The sequence below is a fragment of the Oncorhynchus masou genome, chromosome 11 (genome assembly GCF_036934945.1).
Source record: "Oncorhynchus masou masou isolate Uvic2021 chromosome 11, UVic_Omas_1.1, whole genome shotgun sequence".
In the NCBI taxonomy this organism is placed as follows: Eukaryota; Metazoa; Chordata; class Actinopteri; order Salmoniformes; family Salmonidae; genus Oncorhynchus; species Oncorhynchus masou.
This window is the reverse complement of record NC_088222.1, coordinates 12828137-12848746: the sequence shown is the minus strand read 5'-3', so window position 1 is coordinate 12848746 and position 20610 is coordinate 12828137. Positions and strand designations below refer to the sequence as shown.

At 42.2% G+C, this 20610-nt stretch overlaps 1 long non-coding RNA gene across 4 annotated transcripts; it reads left to right on the top strand.

Annotated features, from left to right (window-relative positions):
- The first annotated feature begins 1460 nt into the window (after nucleotides 1–1460).
- On the top strand, nucleotides 1461–19556 carry LOC135548130 (uncharacterized). 4 transcript variants are annotated; one of them, XR_010456777.1, is made up of 6 exons: nucleotides 1461–1609; nucleotides 2073–2289; nucleotides 2671–2753; nucleotides 3398–3571; nucleotides 12898–13112; nucleotides 17621–19556. It is a non-coding gene; the product is annotated as an uncharacterized LOC135548130 (long non-coding RNA). The 4 variants fall into 4 exon arrangements; XR_010456775.1 differs by lacking the exon at nucleotides 17621–19556 and having other exon boundaries at nucleotides 12898–13467; XR_010456776.1 differs by lacking the exon at nucleotides 17621–19556 and having other exon boundaries at nucleotides 2671–2810; nucleotides 12898–13467.
- The last annotated feature ends 1054 nt before the right edge of the window (nucleotides 19557–20610 follow it).

The window sequence follows — 20610 nt, the reverse complement described above, 5'->3', positions numbered from 1 at the left end:
GCAATGTCACCAATCAAATCAAACTTTATTTATATAGCGCATTTCTTACAACGCATGCATTTCAAGGTGTTCAAAGTCATGCATTGAAAGGCATGAGGCACTTAACATCCTTCCCCTTGGCAGGTCTTTATAGGTGACCAGGGGATTCTATCTACCACAGGAAAATGCCTCCTTGGAGCTTATAAGTGTAGCCATGCAGCCTATTTTGGCAGTTCACAATATCGGCCGTACGTATGTGGAATGCTAGTGGAGGAAGCCAGCCGTGCACAACCAGTTGCAGTCAGTGGAGGACCTGTACCCTGCCGAAGACATCAACCCTCTGACCCGAGAGTCCATAGAGGAAAATCTTAAAAATTTTGGGGTATGCAGGCATCTTGGCTGGCATGGCATTGTCATTGGAGCAGCAGGCTGCTATACGGCAGGCAACAGTTGGACAGCGCACCAACCCCAACTGGCACACCATGAGGAGAGGGAAGTTGACGGCCAGCAATTACAGCACAGTGGATGGTGTAAAAACGATTGGAACCCTTTCTGGGTGGTTTTACTGCTAGTTTTTATGGTTATAAGGACTCACCCTGGAGTACTTAATGCAGGTGATGGCTGCATGGTGCTGTTTATGAGAAGCAACAGCAGCGACTTCATCAAAAACTGCATGCAGTCAACATTTTTGTACTTTCAAGAGAACTGGGAACTCTGAAAAATAACTTGGTCAAATCATGACGTCAGTGATCTTCAGGTCATAAAGTCTGAGAAAAATGTCTGCGTTTCTGACTTGGAATTCTGAGTTGAATGACCATTCAAAACGATTTTCCCAGTCTGAGCTTATTTTTTCCAGAGTTGCCAGTTGAATTGAACGCAGTGAAGTCGGAAGTCAGAGATTTCAAAGTTCCCAGTTGTCTTGAACGCGGCAGTAGCCTAGTCCCAAGTGGGAAGATTTTTATAACCATAAATGCAACACACTGAAGACTTGACAAAAGTGATCCGCTCGAACGCGCCCAATGATTTAGGCTACATAAATGAATGAACAATTGCTGATGTTTTCTTACCCCTTGCACGGTCAACAGGTTTGTCAATATTGTGAGAAAGCATTTCTGTCACTGTGTGAGCAGCATTGACTCTATTTTACTGAACCTTGTGCGCTACGCAGTTTGATAAAGCCTGATAAAGCCTATGGTCGTATAAAATAATGAAATTAAAGAAGTGTTGGAGCGCCACCTGGAGAAATACTGCTTTGTCTTGCTTTGGGTTGTCACTCGTTACCACAGCCACGAAATCAAAAGTGTATATCGTAAAAATTAATTAATACAAATAATGATTTCTGGTCTTAATTTAAGGATAGGCATAATGTGGTTAGCAGTGTGGTTAGGGTTATGTTTAAAGTCTTATTTTAAGATAAAATGTAGAAGTTGACGGGGTTTAGCCAATTATGCCTTTGTAGTTGTGGTAACTAGTGACGACCATCAACATGTGTGGAAATAACAACAACAACACGGCGAGCCGGGAGCTCACCTACGATGGTTGTAATCTTTTCAGACAAACACCAGTGTTATCAACGCTAAATTGCAAAAGCAAAACTTACCATCTGAAGAGGATAACCCAGGACTCCGAGGTAAGTGGGCTACAAAACATCGTCACAGTATTACACGATAGCTAGCTGTTACTACGCAGTTACAAGTTCACCCATGCCAGCACGCCCAAGTAGACTGAATTATTGCTTGTTGGCACAAAAAACATGGACATTAGTCAACCGGACAAGTTATTGAACAACACCGTATGCAGGATGAATAAGGGACATAATAATACATATGTATGTGATCCTTTTTGATGACATGTCGTTTGTACTCTAGTTTATATTCTGTTTTGTTTGTGTTCAAACAAAGACTAACGATGTCAATGCTCTTTTGTAGAATATGCTTTTATCACCACATACACCTTTAATCCAGCAAATTAGCCCATAGTTATTTGTAGACGCACAGTCCATTTAATGCTGCATATGCCATAGACAAGATGTGGTTGTCTCTGGGGTGGAGCTAAACCTTTATTGACTGATTGTAATGACTCTTATCTACTAGATTTTGTATCCAGCTTCATCAGGCTTCTGGACAAGGTAACCTAAGGGACCAAAATTGAAATCAAGTCATGAGAGGATGAATGCAGTGTTGCCAACTCCTCAGTAAGGAAAGTAGCTATTGGCTGTCCTAAATGACGTCATCGCCCAATTTGCATAATTGGCCATGTGCATGTAATTGTGATGGATGCTGTAGGAATAACGTCGTGGAGAGACAAAAGGTGAGTAAAAAACACCCGAAATATGTTTAGAACGGCAAATGAACTTCTGTCGATTCTTGTTTTTTTTTTTATATATCACAATTCCAACCCTCCCCTTTTATCCGGGCTTGGGACCGGCAAAAGAGACCCTCTGGCAGAGTTACTTAGTGTTTCATTTAATGTTTTTTTTGGGGGGGGTTGGTTTGTAACCTTATGGTCCAATTAGGAGCCAACAACAAGTCACAGTAAAACATGAACATTTTTAACCATAACATTTTTTACATTGTATACACACAAAAAAATCTAACTGGACCAAAAAGAGACAATAGAAAAAACTGACAATGGCATTTTGAGAATTATAACTAGTCTGGCCCTAATTCAGGTTAATGTTGTTTTGATCAGGAAGCGGCGGCTTCCCGCATGCGTGATTCATTTGCAGTCTGGATGCGGAGGGGTGAACATCTCCTGCTCTGACTGGGCTGCCTGTGAGTGCTTTGGGACGGGGTGGGGCCCGCGGCAGCACTCGCTGTTCGTTGAGAAGAGTAAGAACGATACGTTCTTTCACGTCAGAGTCTCCAATAACACCAGAAAAAGTTGCTAGATTTGTCGCTATTCGCTTTTTTTTTGGAAAATGTGTCGCTAGAGGGGTCTGAATACTCGATAAATTGGCAACACTGGGTGAAAGACTGATGACATTGGTGTTGTTTGTACTCTGCAGCCACATACCTGTGAATGCATGATGCATGCATGTACATCAAACTGTCCATGGCAGTTCACACTTCAGTGTCACACACATGAACTCATCAGCCCTTCAAGGATAATTAACATTGGTATTACTAAAACATGCATAATCATTTGTAACCCTGTAATATTATTATCAGTAATGATCTCTCCTTGTAACATGAATGTTGCCCGCCAGCTCTTGAATGCGTTTTAAGTTGGGAAATGTTTCCAATCTATTTTGGAGGCCTTGGACCCCCTCACATTGTCATAGATGTTGAAACACAGCATTTGCAAGGCACATGCTAGTTTTGTTTGTGGACACAGATTAAGTTGAAGTGGAAACTCCCTGTTTCAAAAAAATGTTGTCCCTACTGAACACAACCGTATCCTGATTCTGCCCCTGTAGGAACGGTGCTGTTCTACCAGCTCGGCCTGCTGTATGGTGTCGTGGTGGAACATGACTAACACCCAGCGCTCTCTGGGTTATTACCTGGTTTCCCTGCTCATGTGGGCTCCCTTCATGAAGCACCCTTTGAAGGCTGTGCTGAAGGGGATCACCAACGATCCCATTGACTTCTCGGTGAGACCATGTTCCTTTCCTACCTTAAAAGTACTTTGTGAAAACTGCTGCCGTAAAAATGTCTTTATAAATAGATTGATTATATCTGCCTGCTGAAAGGATGATATTGGTTATGTTCCAATTCCTCCCCCTTCTCTCAGAAGTGTGCACTCGTTGAGAATTGGACTGCAGCTATTATTTTTGCTCTGTCCCGCAACGAGAATTGTTTAGAGATGATTAGTTGCGGAAACTTCTGTAGCCTGGTGTCCTTGATCAACCATATCTAAACTGTTCGGTATCACCAAAATAACGTTTCCAGTCAACAGAGGCATACCCAAGTGGCGCAGCTGTCTAAGGCAATGCTAGATGTCACTACAGACCCTGGTTCGTTCCCAGGCTTTGTCACAACCGTCCGTGATCGGGAGTCCCATAGGGCGGCCCACAATTGGCCCAGGGTTGTCTGGCATAGGGGAGGATTTGCCTGGGGGAGGGTAGGCCATCATTGTCAATAAGAATGTTTTTAACTGGTTTGCCTGGTTAAATACAATTTTTTTTAATTAATAAAATAATTTTATCTCTAAGAACAATACTTACGATTTGACATGTTGAATGTGTCCTCCCATTTTCCACCTGTGGGCTGCAATTGTATTCCATTCTAGACCACGCGGTCATGTGAGAGTAAACTACAACGTAATCTCCCACTTCTACAAATGGAAAACGGTAGACCTTAAGCTTACCTATTTTAATTACCACGTTTTCTGCGCTAAACTGTCAAACTACAGCTCCCTACTACATCGCACAGTTCAGGCTTGATCTAATTTTTCTCTACAGAAACTGCACATTGAGCTCACTGAAATAAAAAAATTAACGAAATGGAATTCAAGTAATTGAACCGACGTCGGTCTACTGATTGAGAGAAGATCAAGTCTATCAGCCCAACAGATGTCTCCTTATAGCGCGAGCGCACTGCCTGCTCCACTGACCTGTTGCTGGCTTTAGCCCATGGGTCTCCAACAGGTAGCCCACCAACGAGCATCTCGCCAATCAATTCTGAAAGTACATGCATTTTTTTCACGTGTTCCATTGTAAACTGTCATAAAAATAATGTTCCTGGCCACTATCCAATCAAAGCCACACTGACATTATCCCATCCCTGGTTAGCCACTATTTGCTTAAAAAGCTAAATGTAGGGCCTCCTGAGTGGCACAGTGGTCTAAGACACTGCATCGCAGTGCTAGCTGTGCCACTAGAGATTCTGGGTTCGGGTCCAGGCTCTGTCTCAGCCGGACGTGACCAGGAGACCCATGGGGCCAATTATCCCAGCGTCATCCGGGTTAGGCGAGGGTTTGGCTGGCAGGGATGTCCTTGTCCTATCGCACACTAGTGAGAAAGAGGTAAAAAAAAAAGTAAACAAAATATATATATATATTCATTTTTTTTAAAGCCAAACGTAACAAGATCTCTGCCAAGTAATTTCTAGCAATATTGCCCCTCTGTCTGTCTGTCTGTTTGGTGTGTGTGTTTGTCTATCGCTCCGTATGCAGCCAGTTAGCGATGCTTGATGCCATTCCATTGATTCTGTTCCAGCCATTACTATGAGCCTGTCCTCCCCAATTAAGGTGCCACCAGCCTCCTGTGTTGTAAATTAACACCTGCCAAATGCGGGTCGATTTGTCATCGGCTGGTAAGAATGTCTATTTCACCAGCCACATTGGAGGGTAGTCACACAGCATTTGGGAACAGTTTATTTTAATCCACAGGACACATGTAGAAGTTGGTCAATTGTTAAGAAAGTGTACTAAAGTGTGACTTTGTCCTCATGTTTCTTGGCCAGTTATATCGTTTTGATCGCAAGCTAGGTTGTTTTAAAATGTTAGTTTGAGTTTGCTGCAACTATCTGCTTCTAGGAAGACATTGCAGTCAGTGCTACAATTTTTTTCATCATGGACAAGCAAGTTACCAGGGTAATGGCCCATCCCCTTAAAGCACATATGTCAGAGTCAAGGCCCGCGGGCCACATCCGGCCCGCGAGAAGGTTTTTTACGGCCCCTGGGATGATCTTGATTTATTATTAGAACCGGCCCGCAGACCGCAGCAAGCCGGCAGCCCGCAGATCTTTTACACGCACCAATACTACATTTCCCACAATGCAACGGTGACGCACCGAGCAGTAGGCTGCTTCATTTCAATATTTATTGGCACAGCAGTCGTCAGCATCACAGTAAAATTAACTTTCAGATACCCATCAAAAATGGCAAAACGGAAGGTGGACACTGAGAACCGGGGGTTTCAAACAAGGTGGGAGTCGGAGTATATGTTCACGGAGGTAGCTGGAAAACCTGTGTGTCTTCTGTGTGGAGAAAGTGTGGCAGTACTGAAAGAGTATAATCTGAGACGACATTATGAAACGAAACACGCGGACAAAAACAAGAATATGGACATGGAACAAAGGCTACAAAAGGCAGAGGAATTAAAACGAGGCCTCAAATCTCGACAGGCTCTGTTCAAAAAAGCCAAATCACAAGGCCAGGCTGCTGTCAAGGCCAGTTTTATTTTGGCAGAAGAGATCGCTAAATCAGCCCGGCCATTTACGGAGGGGGATTTCATCAAAAACTGCATGATTAAAGTTTGTGACGAAGTTTGCCCAGAAAAAAGGCAACTCTTTTTTTAAATGTGAGTCTGAGCAGAAACACCATTGCCGAGAGAGTAGACCAGTTGTCCATCAATCTAAAAGAGCAGCTTGTGAAAAAGGGAAAAGATTTCATTGCATATTCCTTGGCTGTGGATGAGAGCACCGACATTTCTGACATTGCCCAGTTGTCAATTTTCATCCGCGGAGTGGACTCCAGCCTAAGCGTGACAGAGGAGTTTTTGGCTTTACGTCCTATGCATGGCACAACTACGGGGCATGATTTGTATGAAGAGGTGTCAAGATGTGTAAATGAGATGGAGCTGCCTTGGGAAAAACTCGTGGGTTTGACAACCGACGGAGCACCTGCGATGTGTGGACACAGGAGCGGACTGGTGGCGAAGATACGGGAAAAGAATTTAGCCCACTTTTGCTAAAATAGAAAATATAGGCTACTGATGGTGCCTTGAATACCGGTTTCTTTCATTTAATGTTCATGTTATGGGGATTTTTATATAAAGGAAATTTGTCTTTTGTGTCTGTTGAAAATTAAAGATTACTGACAGAGCCATAAGAAAATATTGCTTTATTTATCTGATCATATTGGAATATATTTGTTAGGTTTTCAGTAGGTTCAATTAGGTTCACTAGACTATATGCGTCATTTAAAAATTTTTCAATGAACATTCGAACAGTCCGGCCCTCGGCTTGTAGCTAAATTTTTTATTTGGCCCTCCGTCCATTTGACTTTGACACCCCTGCCTTAAAGGGATGAACATTTTTGTCTCACCTAATGATTGCGCTTCATTGAGCATGGATCACTCCTTAATTATTAATTAACTTTGTAGTTTCTTATCAAAACACTCAAATACTTTAACTGTTCTCCTAGATTTATTTGTTTCTAAATTTCATTCACTTCAGGTCTCTGTCAAGATCATCTTTGCTCCAGACTCAAACTGACTGTGTGTGAGAATGAAGTCATTGGTCTTAAAGGGACAATGCCATTTAAAAAAATTTTTTTTTAAATAGCGTGATTAGTATAATAAAATTAGTCCCAAATTAAATGGAAACAGTCACTTGTAGTGCGCAAATATTGATATTATAGTAAACTTGGAGTGACGCGATGATATGGGCCAACCATCATGATGTGGTGAAATAAGTTAGTGCACTTAACCACCATGTGAAGTTCATATCATCATTCAAATTTCCAATAGGATAAATATTAAGGGTAGGCTATTATTTGAATGCTCGTGGCATTTATAATTGATGATTGGCTGCAAGTTATCAAATAAAATGATCTTGTCCATATCTCATATAACCCCCTGTCTTATCTAGAGAGCATGCACCAAAACCACATTGTGTAAGTTTGCTATTTATCACAGAGGGGTTTTTTGTGACGAAACATTTGAGTTGAAATTGCGATGGAAGCCTATTTAATGTATCATTGCTTTTGGATAAAAACCTCATCTCCAAAACAAACTTTTCAGGAAATGGAAAAAGATGCCATAATCTACCATTAATAACGAACATGCTATTTTGAATAAATGCTCTTGGTCCTAGAGTCATGAGATGTCCAGAGTACATTGAGGTTACTGCTTTCAAAACGCGTATAAAATATGAAAATTGGTTATGAGGTTTTCATCAGTGACGTTTTTGTTCGGTACATGGGAAGTTAACAACAAAATATTTTTTTGTGTGCACTACGTCATCACTCACAGCCTTTTATCCACAACAAGTCGGTTTGATGGAAACACACCTCTGGTGGGAAAAGGTGCATATTGTTTTTATGGAGATTTTAGAATATTTAGTTTTAAGAATAGCAACAAAACTGGCTCTTTGTTTGTAGCTCTCTTAAGTCCTGTTTATGCTCTTATTGTTGGTGAAAGGACTTTATTTAGCCATGATGTCCCATAGAGGTCAGAAGACCTCTTTTCCCAGGCCCGTATCCACAAAGCATCTCAGAGTAGGAGTGCTGATCTAGGATCTGTCCATATAATCTTATTCATTATGATCTAAAAGGCTAAACTGATACTAGATCAGCACTCTTACTCAAAGATGCTTTGTGGACATGGGCCCTAGACTATGTATGACTCTCATTACAGCTGTTGTGTACAGTAGACTGCATAACAGGCACAGAGTGGCTTTACTTGGACTCCTTAATTCACACGTTTTACATCCCCATCTGTTTATGTATAAAACAAATGTTTACCATTCTCAGTGTGTGGTATGTACCATAAGACTGAAACAGACAGACAGCTGTCCCTCAGATACAGATTAGACTTGGCTCATCATTACAGGGGAATGTAGGTAAACCGGCTGGATGCAGTGTTTTACATGTTGTGATTTGAGTCAGGCCTTCAACTGTGTTACAGACCTTTATGTGCTGCGGACATCTGGGCCGGTATTTACAAAGCTTGTCAAAGTAGGAATGCTGATCTAGAATCAGTGTCCCCCCATGTCCATATAATCATATTAATTATAACTGAGAAGGCAAAACTGATCCTAAATCAAAACCCCTACTCTGAGATGGTTTGATAACACAGGCCCTGGTCTGTATGTTATAACCAGTGCCTGCATGGGTTTATCTAACGAGTCGGTGACAGACAATGAAGCCTTGTGGTGTGAGAAATGTTAAGACTGTGTTAGGATGCCAGTCTAGACTATAGTGACTACCAATCTAGGGACACATTACACTGCATGTTCTATGTAATGTGCTTAATGGAGTGTTCATTTAAAGTTTATATGAGAGTGCAAAAGCATTCAGACACCTTGGATTTCTTAATATAATAATATAATAATAATATATCCCATTTAGCAGACGCTTTTGTCCAAAGCGACTTACAAGTCGGCTGGGGCCTGGGGCCACTACTTTTACATATGGGTGGCCCCAGCGGGAATCGAACCCACGACGCTTGGCGTTGCAAGCGCCATGCTCTACCGACTGAGCCACACAGGACCCATTTCTTCATATTTGTTTGTGTTACAAAGTGGGATTCAAATTTATTTTTTTTTGTCAACAATACGCACACACTCATAGTGGAAGATACATTATATATATTTTTAAAGATGAATAAAATCTGAGTAACAAAGTATTCCGCCCCTTTTTTTGTTTAGGCAAGCCTAAATTAGTTCAGGAGTAAAATGGGCAATTATTGCACAATCCTGGTGTGCAAAGCTCTTAGACTCAATGCCCAAAGTGTTTCTAACAGGTATTGACTTGGGGAGCTGAATACGACTATTTTAGTTACTATCCTTTTTATTAATCTTTTACAAAGTGTTAGAATTTTCTCTTCCACTTTGACATTGATTTTGTGTAGATTGTTGACAAAAAAATGACAAATCAATTTGAATCCCACTTTGTAACAGAATAAAATGTGAAGAAATCCAAGGGGTCTGAATATTTTCGCAAGGCACTGTAGTTTTGTGATTTAACGTGTGAAGAAATGTGTTCCACATCTTTAATCACCAGTGAAATGCAATGAGTGTTAATGTAGGTTTAAGAAGGCCATGAATTTAGATTATTTTTGCGCTGACCAATAATTTGCATTGATTGAAGCTCAATGTTAAATGAAAGTCTCCCTACCATAATATCTAAGCCAATATGACACCAATGTCGATGAAAATGTTCAAATCATCTTGATTGGAGGTACACCATGCACTCCCTGCCTCTTGTGAGCCGTCCGGCCATTAGAGAACCACATACTTGATTTTTAACAGGGTTGTTAGCATTAAAAAAAATTTGAGCTCAACATCTAGGCGTCAGATAAGAACGATACTACAGCATCCATAAAGTGGCCATTAGACCTTTTAGGGGCAATAGTTTTGATTAAATGAATTTCTGTCCCTTAAGAACCAATGATGTGCTACCATTGTAAAATTTGACAATGCTAAGATTTGTTTTTTGCCAATGCTCAGAGTTCTAACACCGTGTTGATCAACTCCGTTGCAACAACACCACTGCTTGCACCAGGCTGCCAATCAGAAGTGTATGGAACAAACCTATGCTACTGTAGATAGATATCTATATAGTGGTATTCAAGCTGATGTTAATCAATAAATTCAAACAGATATTTTGATTAGCTAACTGTTAGCTTGCTTGTCCAACAGCTAGCCTCTGTAGCTAGGTAACATCAGTCAGCTAAAAGCTAGCTAGCTACTGAACAGGGTAAGAAACGTAGCTAGCTATATTTGGTTATGGGAAGTTTTTACACAGATTACTTCAGTCATTCGCTAGCTAGCTAGATAGAGCCAGAACACAACAGCTAGCTCATGTCCAAATGCTAGTCCGACATTCCACAAAACATAGCTAGCTAGCTAATGTACATCAGTTCAAAACCAACACCAGCTTTGGGCAAATTGCCACGCTGCTACCTTACATTGGCGTGTATTCATGGATGCCAAGGGAAAACATTTATTTTCTTTCATCTGTGTTTCATAAATGTCCTTTAATTCGCAAGAGGCTAAATATATCTCACTGGAGAAAGCATCCGAGCGAACGAAACAGTACCCGTAGCATTGAATGCAAGGGAAGCCAACAAGCAATTGTCTTCCCTTGATAAATAATTCTAAAATAACAGCTTTACTGAGTGAGCTCCGCTGTGAATGGTCCTTGCGCACCAAAGAAAAGTGTCAAGGGACACCAGTTTGGATTTGGCTTCACACCACTGCTTCCTGGCTGACGTTTTGGTAATTTTTGAATGCTGGCGGTGCTTTCACTCTAGTGGTAGCATGAGACTGAGTCTACAACCCACACAAGTGGCTCAGGTAGTGCAGCTAATCCAGGATGGCACATCAATGCGAGCTGTGGCAAGAAGGTTTGCTGTGTCTGTCAGCGTAGTGTCCAGAGCATGGAGGCGCTACCAGGAGACAGGCCAGTACATCAGGAGACATGGAGGAGGCCGTAGGAGGACAACAACCCAGCAGCAGGACCTCTGCCTTTGTGCAAGGAGGAGCAGGAGGAGCACTGCCAGAGCCCTGCAAAATGACCTCCAGCAGGCCACAAATGTGCATGTCTGCTCAAACGGTCAGAAACAGACTCCATGAGGGCCCGACGTCCACAGGTGGGGGTTGTGCTTACAGCCCAACACCGTGCAGGACGTTTGGCATTTGCCAGAGAACACCAAGATTGGCAAATTCGCCACTGGCCCCCTGTGCTCTTCACAGATGAAAGCAGGTACACACTGAGCACATGTGACAGGCGTAACAGTCTGGAGACGCTGTGGAGAACGTTCTGCTGCCTGCAACATCCTCCAGCATGACCGGTTTGGCGGTGGGTCAGTGATGGTGTGGGGTGGCATTTCTTTGGGGGGCTGCACAGCCCCCCATGTGCTCGCCAGAGGTAGCCTGACTGCCATTAGGTACCAATATGAGATCCTCAGACCCCTTGTGAGACCATATGCTGGTGTGGTTGGCCCTGGGTTCCTCCTAATGCAAGACAATGCTAGACCTCATGTGGCTGGAGTGTGTCAGCAGTTCCTGCAAGAGGAAGGCATTGATGTTATGGACTGGCCTGCCCGTTGCCCAGTCCTGAATCCAATTGAGCACATCTGGGACATCATGTCTTGCTCCATCCACCAACGCCACGTTGCACCACAGACTGTCCAAGAGTTGGCGGATGCTTTAGTCCAAGGAGATCCCTCAGGAGACCATCCGCCACCTCATCAGGAGCATGCCCAGGCGTTGTAGGGAGGTCATACAGGCACGTGGAGGCCACACACACTACTGGGCCTCATTTTGACTTGTTTTAAGGACATTACATCAAAGTTGGAACAGCCTGTAGTGTGGTTTTCTACTTTAATTTTGAGTGTGACTCCAAATCCAGACCTCCATGGGTTGATAAATTTGATTTCCATTGATAATTTTTGTGATTTTGTTGTCAGCACATTCAACTATGTAAAGAAAAGAGTATTTAATAAGAATATTTCATTCAGATCTAGGATGTTATTTTAGTGTTTCCTTTATTTTTTTTGAGCAGTGTATATAACTTTCAATGGTAATTGAGGCATATTTTACAATGTAAGGCTGTCGCAATCAATTGAGCTATTCACCTTCTGAAAACTGCAGACAATTACCTTTGACTATGCGTGGTAAATTCTACACATACTTTAATAGTTATTCCAAAACTGATTTGAGCTATTAGAGAGCAAAAGCCAGCAGACCAGGGTTTAAACCAGCAACCCTTGCAGTTATGCAAGCACATCACCTGTGCCATTAAGGCACAGACGTTTTGGCAGAGGCCGAATTAAAGGTTCCAATAACCAGACTTTTTCTTTTTTCTCAAAAAATCATGGAAATTTTGAATAATATACCTTTTTTTTTTAAAGAGTGACTGCCCTTAAAAACCAACTAATCCCTTCCATCGCCCCAACGCGCTCAGAGCCGTTTTGAGACTGAAAATCCCTATACGGATTGACCAACTATGGTTTGCATGCTCTTCCGAAGGACCCTATCATGCGGAATAGGTGGTGTGAGTTCGTTGGTCCCCAGTGCAGTGGTGATGAGTATACCGGTAGCTAGACCATAAACATCTGGTTATGTATGTTTGAAAAGTTGCATTCAAAAATACCTGGCTTGATGAACGAGTAGGCTAATTCCCCAGCCAAGATACAGCTAGTACAGTCATTTTGGTTGTGAAGTGCACTAGCAAAAAGCTTTGTCCTTTCTCTAGAAAAAAAATGCAATTTACCAGTTGGCTGTGTCTTATATCACCCTGTCACAGGCCCTCCCAGCCAACACCACCTCATCAGAATGCCTGTTGCTGTTGATGGAGAGATGTACAGATGGCAGCAGAACATGCAGCATAGTGAAGACTTGACTTCACTGTGAGCATAACTATGAATGGATCAGTCAGCCACCTGTTGGCAAGTATCCGGTTAGACAAACCTGTCATCGACAACAGCTTTCACAGGCTCATCATTTGTACAAATACAGAAGGTAAACACTTCATTACTTTGATACATTTGAAAACTCAGTAGTGAAACATAATGTATATAAACTGGCATTATTTGTTACTTGTTTTCTACTTAGATGCGTATAATGTGCCTTCAGAATGTATTCATACCCCTTGACTTATTCCACACACTGTATATAGACTTTCTATTGTGTTATTGACTGTATGTTTGTTTATTCCATGTGTAACTCGGTGTTGTTTTTGTCGCACTGCTTTGCTTCATCTTGGCCAGGTCTCAGTTGTAAATGTGAACTTGTTCTCAACTGGCCTACCTGGTTAAATATACAATTTTGTTGTGTTACAGCCTGAATTTAAAATTAATAAAAAATTCAAAGCCAATTTTATTTTTTGCACACAATACCCCATAATGAATATGTCATTTACATACAGTAGCAGTCATGTTTGGACACACCTACTCATTCAAGGGATTTTCTTTTCTTTTTACTATTTTCTACATTGTAGAATAATAGTGACGACATCAACTATGAAATAACACATGTACAGTCGTGGCCAGAAGTTTTGAGAATGACACAAATATATATTTTCAGTCTGCTGCCTCTGTTTGTATGATGGCAATTTGCATATACTCCAGAATGTTATGAAGAGTGATCCGATTATTGCAAAGTCCCTCTTTGCCATGCATATGAACTGAATCCCCAAAAACATTTCCACTGCATTTCAGCCCTGCCACAAAGGACCAGCTGACATGTCAGTGATTCTCTCGTTAACACGTGTGAGTATTGACGAGGACCAGGCTGGAGATCACTCTGTCATGCTGATTGAGTTTGAATAACAGACTGGAAGCTTCAAAAGTAGGGTGGTGCTTGGAATCATTGTTCTTCCTCTGTCAACCATGGACACCTGCAAGGAAACGCGTGCCGTCATCATTAAATTTGCACAAAAAGGGCTTCACAGGCAAGGATATTGCTGCCAGTAAGTTTGTACCTAAATCAACCATTTATCGGATCATCAAGGAGAGCGGTTCAATTGTTGTGTAGAAGGCTTCAGGGCGCCCAAGAAAGTTCAGCAAGCGCCAGGACCGTCTCCTAAAGTTGATTCAGCCGCGGGATCGGGGCACCACCAGTACAGAGCTTGCTCAGGAATGTCAGCAGGTAGGTGTGAGTGCATCTGCTCACACAGTGAGGTGAAGACTTTTGGAGGATGGCCTGGTGTCAAGAAGGGCAGCGACGAAGCCACTTCTCACCAGGAAAAACATCAGGGACAGACTGATATTCTGCAAAAGGTACAGGGATTGGACTGCTGAGGACAGGGGTAAAGTAATTTTCTCTTGAATCCTCTTTCCAATTGTTTGGGGCATCTGGGAAAAAAGCTTGTTCAGAGAAGACAAGGTGAGCGCTACCATCAGTCCTGTGTCATGCCAACAGTAAAGCATCCTGAGACCATTCATGGGTGGGGTTGCTTCTCAGCCAAGGGAGTGGGCTCACTCACACTTTTGCCTAAGAACACAGCCATGAATAAAGAATGGTACCAACACATCCTCCGAGAGCAACTTCTCCCAACCATCCAGGTACAGTTTGGTGATGAACAATGCCTTTTTCCAGCATGATGGAGCACCTTGCCATAAGGCAAAAGAGAGAACTAAGTGACTCGGCGAACAAAACATTGATATTTTAGGTCCATGGCCAGGAAACTCCCCAGACCTTAATCCCATTGAGAACTTGTGGTCAATCCTCAAGAGGCGGGTGGACAAACAAAACCCCACAAATTCTGACAAACTCCAAGCATTGACTATGCAAGAATGGGCTGCCATCAGTCAGGATGTGGCCCAGACGTTAATTGACAGAATGCCAGGGGGCGGATTGCAGAGGTCTTGAAAAAGAAGGGTCAACACTGCAAATGTTGCACTCTCTTGGCATTCCTACACATTCCTGCAATCTCTTGGCATTCGTAACTTCTTCGCTATGCAATCCGGTTTCTGAGCTGGTCACAGGTGCACCTCAGCCACGCTCAAGATCCTAAACAATATCATAACCGCCATTTTGTATTTATTTTTTTTACCTTTATTTAACCAGGTAGGCTAGTTGAGAACAAGTTCTCATTTGCAACTGCGACCTGGCCAAGATAAAGCATAGCAGTGTGAACAGACAACACAGAGTTACACATGGAGTAAACAATTAACAAGTCAATAACACAGTAGAAAAAAAAGTCTATATACATTGTGTGCAAAAGGCATGAGGAGGTAGGCGAATAGTTAAAATTTAGCAGATTAACACTGGAGTGATAAATGATCAGATGGTCATGTACAGGTAGAGATATTGGTGTGCAAAAGAGCAGAAAAGTAAATAAATATAAACAGTATGGGGATGAGGTAGACTAACCCAATTTTACCTATCAGCAAATAGCCCATGTACAGCTGCAGTGATCGGTGAGCTGCTCAGATAGCAGATGTTTGAAGTTGGTGAGGGAGATTAAAGTCTCCAACTTCAGCTTATTTTTTAAATATTTTTTTGCAATTTGTTCCAGTCACAGGCAGCAGAGAACTGGAAAGAAAGGCGGCCAAATGAGGTGTTGGCTTTAGGGATGATCAGTGAGATACACCTGCTGGAGCGCGTGCTACGGGTGGGCGTTGCCATCGTGACCTGTGAACTGAGATAAGGCGGAGCTTTACCTAGCATGGACTTGTAGATGACCTGGAGCCAGTGGGTCTGGCGACGAATATGTAGCGAGGGCCAGCCGACTAGAGCATACAGGTCGCAGTGGTGGGTGGTATAAGGTGCTTTAGTGACAAAACGGATGGCACTGTGATAAACTGCATCCAGTTTGAACATTTGAACATCTTGGCCATGTTCTGTTATAATCTCCACCCGGCACAGCCAGAAGAGGACTGGCCACCCCACAGCCTGGTTCCTCTCTAGGTTTCTTCCTAGGTTTTGGCCTTTCTAGGGAGTTTTTCCTAGCCACCGTGCTTCTACACCTGCATTGCTTGCTGTTTTGGGGTTTTAGGCTGGGTTTCTGTACAGCACTTTGAGATATCAGCTGATGTACGAAGGGCTATATAAATACATTTTATTTTATTTTGCTGAGTAGAGTGTTGGAAGCTATTTTGTAGATGACATCGCCGAAGTTGAGGATCGGTAGGATAGTCAGTTTTACTAGGGTAAGTTTGGCGGCGTGAGTGAAGGAGGCTTTGTTGCGGAATAGAAAGCCGACTCTAGATTTGATTTTAGATTGGAGATGTTTGATATGAGTATGGAAGGAGAGTTTACAGTCTAGCCAGACACCTAGGTACTTATAGATGTCCACATATTCTAGGTCGGAACCATCCAGGGTGGTGATGCTAGTCGGGCGTGCGGGTGCAGGCAGCGAACGGTTGAAAAGCATGCATTTGGTTTTACTAGTGTTTAAGAGCAGTTGGAGGCCACGGAAGGAGTGTTGTATGGCATTGAAGCTCGATAAGCTTGATAAAAGACAGTACTGTGCAGCCGTCCTCATCGACCTGGCCAAGGCTTTAGACTCTGTCAATCACCGTATTTTTATTGGCAGACTCAACAGTCTTGGTTTCTCTGACTGCCTCGCCTGGTTCACTAACTACTTCTCAGAGTTCAGTTTGTCAAATCGGAGGGCCTGTTGTCCAGACCTCTGGCAGTCTCTATGGGTGTGCCACTGGGTTCAATTCTCAGGCCGACTCTTTTCTCTGTATACATCAATGATATCGCTCTTGCTGCTGGTGATTCTTTGATCCACCTCTACGCAAATAACACCATTCTGTACACATCTGGCCCTTCTTTGGACACTGTGTTAACAAACCTCCAAACGAGCTTCAACAACATAACACTCCTTCCGTAGCCTCCAACTGCTCTTAAATGCTATTAAAACAAAATGCATGCTCTTCAACCGATCGCTACCCGCCCGACCGATTAGTATCACTACTCTGGGCGGTTCTGACTTAGAATATGTGGACAACTACAAATACCTCGGTGTCTGGCTAGACCGTGAACTCTTCTTCTAGACTCACATTAAGCATCTCCAATCCAAAATGAAATCTAGAATTGGCTTCCTATTTCACAACAAAGCTGCCTTCACTCATGCTGCCAAACATACCCTCGTAAAACTGACTATCCCACCGGTCCTTGACTTCGGTGACGTCATTTACAAAATAGCAAAACCACTAAAGTTGGAGACTTATCTCCCTCACCTAACTTTAAGCGTCAGCTGTCAGAGCAGCTTACCGATCGCTGCAGCTGTACACAGCCCATTTTGTCAATAGCCCATCCAACCAACTACCTACCTCATCCCCATTTTTGTTTTTCTGCTCTTTTGCACACCAATATTTCTACTTGCACATCCTCATCTGCAGATCTACCATTCCAGTGTAAATTGTAATTACTTTGCCACTATTGGCCTAATTTATTGCCTTACCTCCTTAATTTGCAAACACTCTATACAGAGTTTTCTATTGTGTTATTGACTGTAAGTTTGTTTATCCCATGTGTAACTCTGTGTTTTTGTCGCTCTGCTTTATCTTGTCCAGGTCGCAGTTGTAAAGGAGAACTTGTTCTCAACTGCCCTACCTGGTTAAATTTACACAGCCTGGAGGTGTGTTGGGTTATTGTCCTGTTGAAAAACAAATGATAGTCCCACTAAGTGCAAACTTGATGGGATGACGTTTCACAGAATGCTGTCGTAGCCATGCTGGTTAAGTGTGCCTTGAATTTTAAATAAATCACTGACTGTGTTACCAGCAAAGCACCATCACACCACCACCTCCATACTTCATGGTGGGAACCACACAAGCGGAGATCATCCGTTCTCCATCTCACAAAGACATGGCGGTTGAAACAAAAAATCAGACCTAAGAGCACATTTCCACCGGTCTAATGTCCATTTCTCGTGTTTCTTGGCCCAAGCAAGTCTCTTCGTCTTATTGGTGTGCTTTAGTAGTAGTTTCTTTGCAGCAATTTGACCATGTAGGCCTGATTTTTATTTTTATTTTTTAAACAGTCTCCTCTGAACAGTTGATGTTGAGATGTCTCTTACTTGAACTCTGTGAAGCATTTATTTGGGCTGCAATTTCTGAGGCTGGTAACTCTAATGAATTTATCTTCTGCAGCAGAGGTAACTCTGGGTCTTCCTTTCTAGTGGCGGTCCTCATGAGAGCCAGTTTCATCATAGCACTTGATGGTTTTTGTGACTGCACTTGAAGAAACTTTCAAAGTTCTTAATGTTCTGGGTTGACTGACCTTCATGTCTTAAAGTAATGATGGACTGTCATTTCTATTTTCTTATTTGAGCTGCTGTTGCCATAATATGGACTTGGTCTTTTACTAAATAGGACTATCTTCTGTAGTCCAAATGCAACGCTATTTCTCTGTAAACAAATTAACAGACTTACAGCATGCTTATAGAGAAGGGCACCCAACATGTACTGCACTGGCACAAATGACTGATGAAAATAAATTGATAAGATTGGGGGAGCTGTACTGTTAGATTTCAGTGCAGCCTTTGACACTATTGACCATAACCTGTTGTTGAAAAAAACGTATGTGTTATGGCTTTTCAACCTCTGCAACATCGTGGATTCAGAGCTATCTAATAAAACTCAAAGGATTTTCTTTAATGGAAACTTCTCTGTCAAACATATAAAGTGTGGTGTACCGCAGGGCAGCTCTCAAGGCCCTCTACTCTTTTTTTTCTGTTTTTACCAGTGACCTGGCATTACACAAAGCATGTGTGTCCTGTATGCTGATGATTCAACCACAGGTAATGAAGTCACTGAAACTTTTAACAAAGAATGTTTTGGAATGTGTTGTGAGTAATAAACTGGTCCTGAACATCTCTAAAACTAAGAGCATTGTATTTGGTACAAAACATTCCTTAAGTTTTAGACCTCAGCTGAATCATCTGGTAATGAATGGTGTGGCTGTTTGAACAAGTTGAGGAGACTAAATTACTTGGTGTTACCTTAGGTTGTAAACTGATATGGTCAAAAATGTATTGATTCAATGGTTGTAAAAATGGGGAGAGGTCTGGCTGTAATGAAAAGATGCTCTGCTTTTTTTGATACCACACTCTAACAAGCAAGTTCTGCAGGCTCTAGTTTTGTTTAATCTTGATTATTGTCCAGTCGTGTGGTCCATTGCTGCATAGTTAAGCTGCAGCTGGCCCAGAACAGAGCAGCACATCTTGCTTTTCATTGTAATCAGAGGGCTGATATAAATACTATGCATAGCAGTCTCTCTTGGCTAAGCGTTGAGGAGAGCCTGACTGCATCACTTCTTTTTATAAGAAACATTGTTAAATCCCAAATTGTTTGCATAGCTAACTTACACACAGCTCTGACACACACATTTATCCCACCAGACATGCCACCAGGGGTCTTTTCACAGTCCACAATCCAGAACAAATTCAAGAAAGCATACAGTATTATAGTGTGCCTTTTTTTTAAAAATTAAAAGGTATGTTCTGTCCTTGAGTTGTTTTTGTTTATTGATATTGTGTTTTGTGTGGACCCCATGAAGAGTAGATGCTGCTTTTGCAACAGCTAATGGGGATCCTACTAAAATACCCCTACCTTGTCACAATACAACTGATTGGCTGATCAAACACATTAAGAAGGAAATAAATTCCACAAATTAACTTTTTAACAAGGCACACCTGTTAATTGAAATGCATTCCAGGTGACTAACTCATGAACCTGGTTGAGAGAATGCCACGTGTGTGCAAAGCTGTCATCAAGGCAAAGGGTAGCTACTTTGAAGAATCTCAAATATAAAATATATTTCGATTTGTTTAATACTTTTTTGGTTAATACATGATTCCATATGGTGTTATTTCATAGTTTTGTTGTCTTCACTATTATTCTACAATGTAGAAACATTTATTTTTTAAATTGGAATGAATAGTTTTTTGGAACTTTTGATTGGTACTGTAAGTATTCACACACTTGAGTCAATACATGTTAGATTCACTTTTGACATCAGCAAAAGCTGTGTGTCTTTCTGTGTAAGTCTCTTAAGAGCTTTGCACACCTGGATTGTACACTAGTTAGTGACATTTTGGAAATGCATTTTTTTTTCAAGCTGTGTCAAGTTGGTTGATGATAATTGCTAAACAGTGGTTGTAGAGGGTGCAACAGGTCAGTTTCTCGGGAGTAAATGCCAGTTGGCTTTTCATAGCCGAGCATTCAGAGTTTGAGACCGCACCACAAACCAGCACAGCTAACTTCAACCACCAACTTACTACCCTGAGACAAGGCCGAGTATAGCCCACAAAGATCTCCCCCACGGCACGGCGCCAACCAGGAAGATCACGTCAGTGACTCAACCCACTCAAGTGACGCTCCACTCCTAGGGACAGCATGGAGAGCACCAGTAAGCCAGTGACTTGAGGCAGAGAATCCCATTGGAGAGAGGGGAACCGGCCAGGCAGAGACAGCAAGGGTGGTTCATCCTCCAGTGACTTCCCGTTCACCTTCACACCCCTGGGCCAGACTACACTCAATCCTAGGACCTACTGAAGAGA